Below are 12,500 nucleotides of genomic sequence, written 5' to 3' on the forward strand. Positions count from 1 at the left end.
GTTTTTAACAAATATGTAGACTCGTTACAATTTTCTATTTAAATGTAGATTACAAAATAAGCGACTATCACATCACAAGGATGTGTCAAGCGTATATCTGTATAAAAGCAATGGAGAATTTCTAGTTAATGGCGTCTTGAAGATTATTTCAAAGTTACTGCTAAGCAAGTTGAGCGACTTCGTAGATAAACCGATAAAATATTTCTTTTTAAATATTTGTACATACTTGTACGAGTTGTGTATGTGTATGTGTGCGTGTAGATGTGTATGCGTCTATGTGTGTGGCAAAGAGGTATTGCACGTGTGCATTTGCTCGGAATAGACAGCCTCTCTCCCGTTCTTTTCCTTCTTCTATGTTTAAATAGATGGATCCCTCAACCTGAGAAAACATGCGAAAGTATATTTTAGTTAAAAAAAGTGAAACCTTGTTATTCTCACTTCTAACAATTCAATGAGATAAATAAAATGAGAATCTACAGAAATAAATATTGTAGACTACCATTTTCTTTTTTATCAAATTCTATCTTCTAAACGTATTTGTTATCGTTATAGCAGATCTGCTGGAAAGTTACATTCAAATGTCTTTCATCATGAACGGTCTAGTTAAAGCAACGCTGTTTCCTTTCTCTTCAGATCAGCCTTTAAAAATATGATAGCAGAGCACACACATAAACTAACTGCTTAGAATGAGAGATGCGGCTATTTCACTGCATATGAACACCATTTCCTCCTTATCTTTTAAACCAGTAATCTTTTGGCAGAAACTTTCATCGCACTAGAGAAGTTAAGGCATCTACTTGTCCATAATTCTAACAATTTTGGAACTTTATCTCTCACGCACTCTTTCGTGTGATATGTATTGAAGAACATACACTAGTTTACATACAACATACGGTCTTCATCGACAATATGATTTACAAGAAAGCATATCCATAAAGGGTGTTACCTCAGGACGAATACTGCAGCAGATTGTCTAGCAACGGTGTATCTACATTAAATATTGCATAGAGATGGTTATTTTAATCTGAAACTGCCTCAATAGAATATATCGAACATGTGTGTGTGTGTGTGTTGTGTCTGTGTCTGTGTTGTGCGTGTGTGTGTGTGTGTGTGTGTGTGTGTGAGTATGTGAACGCGTGTATGTAACAAGAGACGAAAATACTGGCAAATACGCGTATTTGGTTGCGTATCAGTGTGTACTTTGTGCTATTGGACATGTCTGGCGAAATATCAAATAGATAAGCGTATGGTGTGAATTGATTTTCTTAACTTCTGAAATATTTTGCTTTAACATAACTTATATGATACAACATCATATATTAGTATATGGCAGTATACTAAGAGTAACAATAAACGCTTCCATTACATTAAATAATTATAAACTGTGAACTATTTTACAAAGTAATTAGCATTTGTGCTGTCTTTAAAAAAATCATGAACTATTAAAGTTTTACAATAATAACAGAAAATCTGCTTTGGCAGATTTTCCTTTTATGTTCACAGCTGTCGGTGGTTTGCATAACGGATCTCAAAATTAGTTAATCAATCAATATTTATTTATCTCTGAAAGAATGCGAGGCATATGAAAACGTGCGCCCGCATGACCCTAGAGAAATAGCAACCAAATCTCTTAATAACTACACCCAGTGGGGTTTAATAACGATGGATACGATGGACATCACTAACATATAAAAATGTGTGGATCAAAGCTCGCTCGCTTTCGATCATATGCATGTTCAATAAAGCCTGACCTGATGCATCATCATCATCATCATCATCATCATCATCATCATCATCATCAACAGCAGCAATCAGATAATTTGCAGTATTATATATTCTCTGATATATGAACAGCAGACATAGCGAGGTGGCCATTTAACCAACCAACAGGTCGTTAAAACAATAATGCCTCTGATAAATCAAGAGATTCTGCCCCTTCTCGGCCACAAAAGGGGTTTTGTGTCTAGTGTGAGAGTGACTGTGTGGTAGGAAGCACATTGGACAAGGTTCTTCCACTATAGCCTGGGCCGAATAAAGACTTGTACATGGGTGTGGTAGACGGAAGCTCAAAGACCGTCGTGTGTGTGGGTGTGTCTATCTGTGTGTATGTATATGTGTGTGTGCGTGTGTGTGCGTGTACGTGTGTATGTGTGTGCGTGCATGCGTGTGTGTCTTTGTACTTGCCCCCCCACCACCGCTCGACAACCAGTGTTGGTGTTTGTACATCCCCGTGACTTATCGTTTAAAAAAAGACCGATACTTATCGATTAAAAATGATTGATAAAAAGACCGATACAAAAAGTATAAACCTTAAAAGAAGTAAGTATTGGGGTCGATTCAATCCACTAACAATTCTTCAAGGCGGTGCCCCAGCATGGCCGTTGTCTAATGATTGAAATAAGTAAGAGAGAAAAGACTTATAGAAAATATCTTTATAAAAAAAAAACCTTGTTAAAAACACCAGATTATCTGATAACATGTCTTAAGTTAATTACTCTAGTTCTTGTCTTCACGAATTTCTATTTGGGTTTCGATTTACCGCAGTTTCTGCTTCTCATATCGATAATCAACATTGTATTCAATAATTATTAATCCATATTTATCTGTCAAATGCAATCAGCTATAAAAATCATAAGCTAATTGTAGTTTTTGTTGATTTGCCCCAGCTTAGTCCTCACTAAATCGGCATATTATTGAAGATTTTTATTTCTAACCATATACTAGACATAGTATGTCGAGGAGTACTTTGTCTTATGTATCATTATGAGAATGTGTGTAAACCGAGGGAGAATTATTTGCGATTGTTAATAGATCGAGCGACTGCGCTATTTATTTTCATCCGATTATCTATCTACATAGCACTCTTCATCCTGGGATGGTTCATTTTTACCACTCTGGAAATGAATATACAAACTTTATAAATGTGTGTATATATATATATATATATATATATATATATGTGTGTGTGTGTGTGTGTGTGTGTGTGTGTTTGTGTGTGTGTCTATATTTGTATGTATGCATGTGTTGATGTAAGCGTATGTATTGGAGGGGAACTACTTTGGCAGGATACAAAAACTGCTTGTAATATTTATCTCACGCAAATTGGCAAGCTAGAAGTATTGTTAACATGTCGGGCAAAATGTTTATAGACCCATTTTGGGGTCGATAACATAAGTACTACTTGAGCACTGATTTCGATGGTATCTACTTATTGCTCTCCCAAAATTGCCGGCCTTGAGCCAAAATTTGAAATCAATCTTTATTCCGCCTGAGTTGTATGAAAAATCTAGTCATTCTGCCATCGTAAATTCAGTGATTGACACGTTGGAAAACAATCAGGAATGAGGTTATTATTTACAAAATATATGATTAGAAAAATATAACACACTGCTGCATGTCGTAGTTAATTTTTCATGGTAATAGCTATCAACATAATTTTCTTAAAGTATAACATAAAGATTTTTTGGAAAAAAGAAAAATATCAACAACATATCAATAAAGAGTAAAATTTATGCAACGGTTGTATGTGAAAAATACTTTAGTTCCTTATTTTAGTTTTATAAAGTTGATATTTTATTCAAACATTTTCTGATGAAATTAATGCACATATAGATTTGTTTTCTTTTCAAACGCAATATATTTTCATTCAACTTTTAAATATACGACATCTCAAGTAAACTGTAAAACATAATTAATTGTCTTTTCTCTGTTGTATTTCAATGGAATTACAAAAGCATTATTATAGCTGACAGCAAGAAATGAGAAAATTATAGGTTATTAGTAATAATAATAATAATAATAATAATAATAATAATAATAATAATAATAATATAATAATAATAGGAAATACCACAACAATGCATTAAAACGCATTCCTGTTTTTTTATAAAATAACTTAGCAAGCACATAAAGGGAGAATGAGAGATATACATAGAAACAGACTGACATATGTGTCTGTTGTCTGTATGTGTAGCAGCATTGCAGGTAGGATATTTGGACCATGATCATTGGGTCACGGGTTCGAGTCTTGGGCTCATCCTTTGCAATGAGGACGCGTATGCACTCTCAGTTGCTAAACGCAAACCAAGTCCTGTAGGGTGGGAGTCAATTTTTAAACGTCTATGTGCAATTAATACATATACATTCACACACACACAAACATCAATATATATTTGTATATATACATTTATACATACATACATACATACATACATACATACATACATACATACATACATACATACTGCCTGACTGTCTGTCTATCCGTCTATCTATTTATCTATCTATGTATCTACCAACCTATATTTCTATATATCCATCTCCATTGTCATGGAACCTCACCCGAAAATACCAAAAATAATGTTCTCCTCTAAACAAAATCCCCAAAAAGCATTTGTTTTATACAAAAGAACAAGCCATTGTACATTCACAAAATTATATTTGACACGTTCAGAGAAAGGAATGAAAGCGCTAATAATAATGAAGAAATAAAAAGATTTTTTCCAAAATTCTGACGACATTTTTTTTCTCAATATTCAATTTCTGTACACATCATACCTAGCACTCTATACATACATACATATATATATATATATATATAATATATATATATATATATATATATATATATATATATGTGGTAAGTAGCTTGCTAACCAACCACATGGTTCCGGGTTCAGTCCCACTGCGTGGCACCTTGGGCAAGTGTCTTCTGCTATAGCCCCGGGCCGACCAATGCCTTGTGAGTGGATTTGGTAGGTGGAAACTGAAAGAAGCCCGTCGTATATATGTATATATATATGTGGTAAGTAGCTTGCTAACCAACCACATGGTTCCGGGTTCAGTCCCACTGCGTGGCACCTTGGGCAAGTGTCTTCTGCTATAGCCCCGGGCCGACCAATGCCTTGTGAGTGGATTTGGTAGGTGGAAACTGAAAGAAGCCCGTCGTATATATGTATATATATATGTGTGTGTGCGTGTATGTTTGTGTGTCTGTGTTTGTCCCCCTAGCATTGCTTGACAACCGATGCTGGTGTGTTTACGTCCCCGTTACTTAGCGGTTCGGCAAAAGAGACCGATAGAATAAGTACTGGGCTTACAAAAGAATAAGTCCCGGGGTCGAGTTGCTCGATTAAAGGCGGTGCTCCAGCATGGCCGCAGTCAAATGACTGAAACAAGTAAAAGAGTAAAGAGAAAAGAGTATATATATATATATATGTATGTATGTATAATACATGTGTATGTCTGTGTGTTTGGTTGTTTATATATGTATGTATGCATGTATGTATGTAGGTATACATATTATATCTTAGTGTATAAATAATTTAAGGAAGCAGGAGGGAAGAAGTTATTTACACGACGCACTGCTGTTACTGTTATACGAGGTTAAACATTCTCCGCCAACGGCTGACAGTGAACTACTTACCAGTCAATTGCTTACGGTAACTTATTTTATAGAAATGTGTTAGTCCACTTTTATTCACACGAGGTAGTCGGAATCCTTCACAACATCTCGTTTTAGAATTAGTCTCCCCAAACTTCTCGCCTTTTGAGAATTAAACTCCGCTCAGAGTTTCAATGTCTCTGACGCTTTGGGTTCAATTCCAATACTTTCGTTCTTTTCCGTTTTCTGGTGCTCGAACATGTAGTGTCACATTGTTTGGGGTATTGGCACATCAAAAGTGTCGTACAATACTTCCATGGGGATTTCATTTCTCGTGGCCGTTTTTGCAGAAATTTTTTTTTCTTTTTACTTAAATTGATTAATATGTTTTCTTAAGCTCAATTTTTTTTTTTCCTTTTACCAGGAAGAATATTTTTCCAATTTGTTTAATAATTACACCGTCCTCCCAGCTTCTTTTACCATATCTATATGTTTAAAAAAAAAATATTTTTGTTGTTCTCTTTTTTTCTATATGACTCGGTATCAACTTATCTAGGATGCTCTTTCTAGCAAACATCAAACGTGGTATTCGGATCAGATGTTACTCGGTACACTCTAAGAAGTTGTTGAAGTGCAAGGTCGTCCACTACTTCATTGTTCGACTTTTTTAATGCCCGATTGAAAGTGTCGACAAAACGCTTCGTTTGTCCATTAAGATAGTACGGCGAAGTGCTCACGTGTTCGATAACGAACATTTTACAAAATTTTCTTAACTCATCTAAGGTAACTTCATTTCCGTTATCTGACACCATGTTATCAGGAACATGATATCTGGCGCGCAATTCGTATGCAGAAAATTACTGTTGAGCACTGGGGTCGATGTAATCGACTTACCCCCTCCCTCGAACTTGCAGGCCTTGTGCTAAAATTTGAAAGAAGAATGTGCAGTAGTCTGTGGAGCTAAATAGTTGCAAGATTCCCTTGCAAGAAGGTTTATAGAGTAATCTCCCTTTACTAAGTTTCTCGAAGCATCTGTGCTATGAGACGTGATGCTTAATCATTCAAGAAGCATAGCGTTTCTCTTGGAAGTCTCTAAAATATCTAGCGTTCTTTTAATAAAAACAGCTTGCTAACCCTGCTCTTAGCTTTTTAGTTGATTAGACTTAGAGCCATTCACGTTATTGCTATGTCCGTCTATTTCTCTACACCACATGACTGAAAGCCATAACTTAGCTGTTATTTCTATATGAATTTTCTTGCATAGATTACTTCATTCAACTAGATTCTACATTCTGATTATGTATCATCATCGACCAGTAAATAAAATATATTTTTATGTAGTAAATATATAGTTCTTAAATATCAACACCTGGTACTGAATATATATTCCCACTACAGATGTTTTGTTGAATATAAAATGGTCAAGAGTAACTTGTGACTGATATGATTTGAAGGCGTAGGCACAGATCTGTGGTTAGGAAGCTCACGTTGCAAACACGTGGTTTCGGGTTCACTCCCTCTCATGTCAATCACCTTCGGGAAATATTTTCTAATACAACACCGGGACGACCAAAGCCTTGTGTGTGGATTTCGTTAACGGAAACTGTGTGGAAGTCCATTGTAATTGTGTGTAAGTGTGTATGTGTTTGAGAGTTTCAAAGATTTTTTTCTATCACTGCTTAACAACCACTGTTGGTCTGTTTACGACTCTGTAACATAGTGATTCGACAAAAGAGAATAAGTACAAGACTTAACAATGAAAAATGAATGGCATGGAGCTGTTCGACTAAACCTTTCAAGACAGTACCCCAGCATGGCCGAGTCCAGTAACAAACGATAAAAGACAAACTATAAATACGTTTCAACAAATCAAGAGAAAGCAAATTCTATTCCTACATTTCTTATTATTCTTCCCAATTTCAAACATGATCGTTTCACCCATTTGTGTCTGGTTCATTAACCTATATAATTCATCACAACTCTTTCAGCAAATTTCTCATGTAATTTACAGTGAGTTCATTTTGAAAGGACGTTGTACATATTTCAACACAAAATGACACGTTTATCCTTTGTTATCCAACAACGATTTCAATGGATTCAGGTTTGTCATGACATCTGCCAACTCCACGCTACATCTTGCACATCCAGCAGCGTAAGAATCACAGACAAATTTCCTTTGCGTTAGTTTATATGAAGATACGAATCTCTTCCCATATAAATTCTGTATTATGGATCTATTGTAAAAACATCATGCATGTTTGTTCATACTTTTCGTGTGTTTTCACGTGATTAGGTTGTATTTAACATAAGTATAAGTTCCATATCAAATTCGATCTGCCAATTAACAGAGATTTGAGAATATGAAAGATTACAAATGGATGCGACATCATTTCCATAAACTCTACGTGATATGACAAATTGTTTGTATGCAATTATTTCTCGCCTCGGTGAAATATATGCTTGAGTGTTGAAACATAATTATAGATTTATATCTACAGCAACCACACGTTCATTTTGAATTTACTAAAAACGTGCAAACGAACGTATTCTTTCACAGGTTCCTTCTATCCCTCGCCTCTATATGGAGAAGATGGAAAAAGGAAACTGCCACAGTGTCATGCTTCTTTCACATCCAACTCAATTTCTATTACTTCTTTAATATTGCAGGATTTCTTATCTGTTCAGAAATAATTTTTATCATTTAATTGGAGAAATGTTAAAAAAAGAAGAAAGCAATTAGTTTTAAATCTCTGAGCGAGAAGTAAGTAGAAACAAGTAGTAAAATCTATTTGCCAACGTAAATTGTTAGTCCTGATTGAGACGATGTTACTACCTTTTTTTTTCTCCAGGAAAACGTATTTTCCAGCTGGCTATCGGCGCGCAGCTGTGTCCTTATGCCTCGAACAAGGGAGCTAATGTCCCCAATGTGATTTTAACAGTACCTGAGGACCATGGTTCTGAGTTATTTCTTTTCATCGGCATATGATAATCGTTGGTTAGAAATGACAGCGCTAGCCTTGTTCGAGGTATAAGGACGCAGTAGTGCGTTGGTAGCCAGCTGGTAAAGATGTTTTCATGGGGTTAAAAAAAGGTAGTAACATCGTCCTAATCAGGACTGCCAATTTACGTTGGCAAATATATTTTACTCTGAGTACTGTTATTACTTATTTCTCGCTCAGAGATTTAAAACTAATTGTTTCCTTTACCAGATCAGTGACTGTGTGTCACTTTAAAGTGTATACCTCGAACAAGGTCTAGCGTTGCCATCTCTAGCCAACGGTTATCCTGTGCCGATGAAGATTAAATAACTCAGAAACCATGGTCCGCAGGTCCGCAGGTACCGTTTAAGGCTGAGTGGAGACATTAGCTAGCTTGTTCGAGGTATAAGGACGCAGTTGTGCGTCGGTAGCCGACTAGAAAAGATATTTTCCTGGGGCTGAAAAAAGGTAGAAACAGTAACATCAACTTACTCAGGAATGCCGATTTACGTTGGCAAATACATTTTACAGTGTTCAAGAAGATTGCGTTAAAATACGTTTAGAGCTGCAGAGATTATTAGATTATGTGGTTTTGCATAATACTTTCCGCGATATATATCTAATGCATACATACATACATACATACATACATACATACATACATACATACATATATATATATATATGTATATATATATATATATAGATAGATATATATATAGATATATATATACACACACACACACACACACACACACACACCACACACACACACACACATATATATATATATATATATGCATATGTCGACAACACCACTTAACATGTATACTGAAATAAAAAGTTCATTGCAACAACCTTAATAAATAAATATGATTTTGAAGCGTGCGAAAACAGACGATGCAAGAAGAAATAATGTGAAATGGCTGAAGGCGTACGGCCTTTTACAGCGATAATGAAAGTAGGAACAGCAACAAGCAGCAATTGACTGAAGTGGTGCTCTTACACGTACCTTTTACAGATGACCTTTCAAACGACTTCTACAAGCACAAGTGGAATTTAAATAGGTATTAACGCCGAAACAGCTACAGTCTGAAGTGATTTCTTATTCCCTATCGTGTAGAATTTTCAATGTGTCATTCTAGCATTGCTGATATTGATGAGACTTAGAGCTAATCATTCTAAGTAGCTCCGCAATCAGGTAACTATGCAATATTTCTTAAGCCTTATGCATAAATTATTCTGTAGATTCTTGCAGTTTTTCATTATCATTCTTCTCAATGAGCCGATGGTCATTGTGTTGTTCTTTTACCTTTTGTGTTGTTCTTGTACCACGTGTAACAATTAGCAATGTGTTCTGTTATAACAGTTAGAGGCAGGTGATTAACTTTTAATCTTTGTTCTTGTATTATGCTGTCTTAGCCTGATTAGTAAGAACGTTAATGGGAAATGTAAGCAGATGTTGTTTTCGTATTATTTGATGGATATTAAATATTGTGGTTCTTTTAACGTTCACTGCAACTTCATTTTCCAGCATGGACATAAAGATATCGTTCTCATTTTTAGTCACTTTAATTTAATCATTCAAATTGGCTTTATGCTTGTTGAAATGAAAATGTAGTTTCGAAAGCTTCCTTTGTTATATAAGGTTGTCCCAAAAGTTCGTAGAAAGTCTTGGAAAATAATGGTCATTATTTTGAGGAATAATTTTTGTTGTTTTTGTTAGTACTTGGCGAGTAAAAATTCAATTTTCGCAAGTGTTTACGAACTTTTGGGACAACCTAATAATATGAAATTCATGAACAAAAGAGTATTGAGAAATGTATTAACTTCAATTTTAAAACGAAGCAAACTCTAAGGTAGGGAATGTAAGGTTAGCCTGTTTCTCGACGATGAGGCCACGTTGACTTCAATATCGTGTGTGCTTCACATGAATGCTTTTAGTGTTTTTTAATGGTATTGCGTCTTTTGTTCTGTTTATTGTTTTGTTTTTTATCTAAAGTAGCAATATAGTGATTCACCTGAGATGAAATGGCATCTTGCGTAATTAGCAATATTTACAATTTGAAATTGTAAGTCTTTTAAAGGTATCTTAAGAATTTCATTTAGATATTGAATGAGGACAAAAACAGCGTAATTGAGGTTAATGTTTTATTTGATAAAGTTTTTCAAATGAGAAAGCTAACGGATGTTGAGCTTTAAATTCCAGATATTTTAAAGATGTTGTGTCGTTATCAACTTCTTATTTTAATTACATAATACAAAAGACTCCTTATTAAGTTTAATTATAGCAAAAAGTGTGATTACTGCCATAGTGAATGCGTGTTTTGAGGAAAACGTTTTCGGTCGAAAAGGTTGTGTCTTTATGTAAAAGGAATTTTTCTATGAAGCTTTCACACCATGAAGACTTCTTAATCATTAATAAAGAAAGCATTCAATTAAAGCTAATGAAACTGCTACCTATAAAAACAACTGAAAACTAAAATGTTGTCTTGTATATTTATTTTTAATACAATCCGGTATATTTGAAAATATTAGAAGTAGATGTTCAAGTCAAAGTTTTGATCGTCGTTGTTGACTGTGCATAGGACGATTTATTATCGGTTAGCTGATATTAACACGCATCAACAAAGAATCTATTTGCTGAATTTATAAACAAGAGCTTCGACTCAATTTTCATTAATTCTGTGTCACTTCTGGTTGAGGAGGCACAGAAATGTCAAAACGTCGGCTGTGCTAGAGTCCCGTGCGTTAATAAATCTCGTATATGCTGTAAACACATTTCGACATGAAATGTACGTTTTGAATAGTAATCTAACTTACATATTTAGTAAAACAACAACAAAAACAACAAATAACATAGCAAATTAGATGAAATCAATATTGTATTATATATGATAAAAATTGTGGAGGCGCAATGACCCAGTGATTAGGGCAGCAGACCCGCGGTCGTAGGATCGCGGTTTCGATTCCCAGACCGGGCGTTGTGAGTGTTTATTGAGCGAAAACACCTAAAGCTCCACGGGGCTCCGGCAGGGGATGGTGGTGATCCCTGCTGTACTCTTTCACCAGAACTTTCTCTCACTCTTTCTTCCTGTTTCTGTTGTACCTGTATTTCAAAGGGTACACGTGTCTGTGGAGTGCTCAGCCACTTACACGTTAATTTCACGAGCAGGCTGTTCCGTTGGTCGGATCAACCAGAACCCTCATCGTCGTAACCGACGGAGTGCTTCCATGATAAAAATTGTTGCAAAGAATAGCGGTAGGCACAGAAACTGTTATCTGAAATGAGATGCGCTTATGTGTGTATGTATGTATAAGAAAAATATCATTAAAATACAATTATATAACAAATATGATCATAGTGCTTGTGTGGTAAGAAGCTTGCTTCCCAGCCACAAGGTTTCAGGTTCAGTCCTACTGTGTGGCACCTTGGGCAAGTGCACTCTACTATAGCCTCGGGCCGACCCAAGCCTTGTGAGTGGATTGGGTAGACGGAAACTGAAAGGAGCCCGTCGTATATATATATATATATATATATATATATATATATACAGGCTGTGCGGTAAGAAGCTTACTTACCAACCACATGGTTCCGGATTCAGTCTTACTGCGTGGTACCTCGGGTAAGGGTCTTCTACTATAGCCTTGAGCCAACCAAAGCCTTGTAAGTGAATTTGGTAGGCGGAAACTGAAAGAAGCCCGTCGTATGTATGTGTGTGCGTGGGCTTGTTATCTGTGCCTGTGCTTGTCCCATCGCCCCATCCACCAACCATCGCTTGATAACCGATGTTGGTGTATTAGCGTCCCAGTCAGCTAGCAGTTCGGCAAAAGAGACTGATAAAATAAGTACTAGGCTTACAAAAATAAGTGCTGAGGTCGATGTGTTCAACTTAAAGGTGGTGCTCTAGCATGGCCGCAGTCAAATGACTGAAACAAGTAAAGGAATAAAGGAATTTATTGACGATATATTTTTCTGTTTGCATTAAATTGTATGCAAAACCTGTTTTTCATATAAAAAACAAATGGGTCTCCAAAGGAATTTCCTTAATAACATTTATAAAGCAGATTGAACTTCCATGAAAGCGAAAAGGGCGGAAATATTACTGAAAAAATAAGAAAACCATAAAATGTTATAT

General features: G+C 35.6%; 1 protein-coding gene across 1 annotated transcript in view; it reads left to right on the plus strand.

Moving 5' to 3' along the window:
- Positions 1-12,500, plus strand: part of LOC115216181 (PDF receptor-like) — a 284,070-nt gene that overhangs the window by 150,624 nt on the left and 120,946 nt on the right. The window lies entirely within an intron of this gene.

The sequence above is a fragment of the Octopus sinensis genome, linkage group LG10, assembly GCF_006345805.1.
Source record: "Octopus sinensis linkage group LG10, ASM634580v1, whole genome shotgun sequence".
Classification (NCBI taxonomy): Eukaryota; Metazoa; Mollusca; class Cephalopoda; order Octopoda; family Octopodidae; genus Octopus; species Octopus sinensis.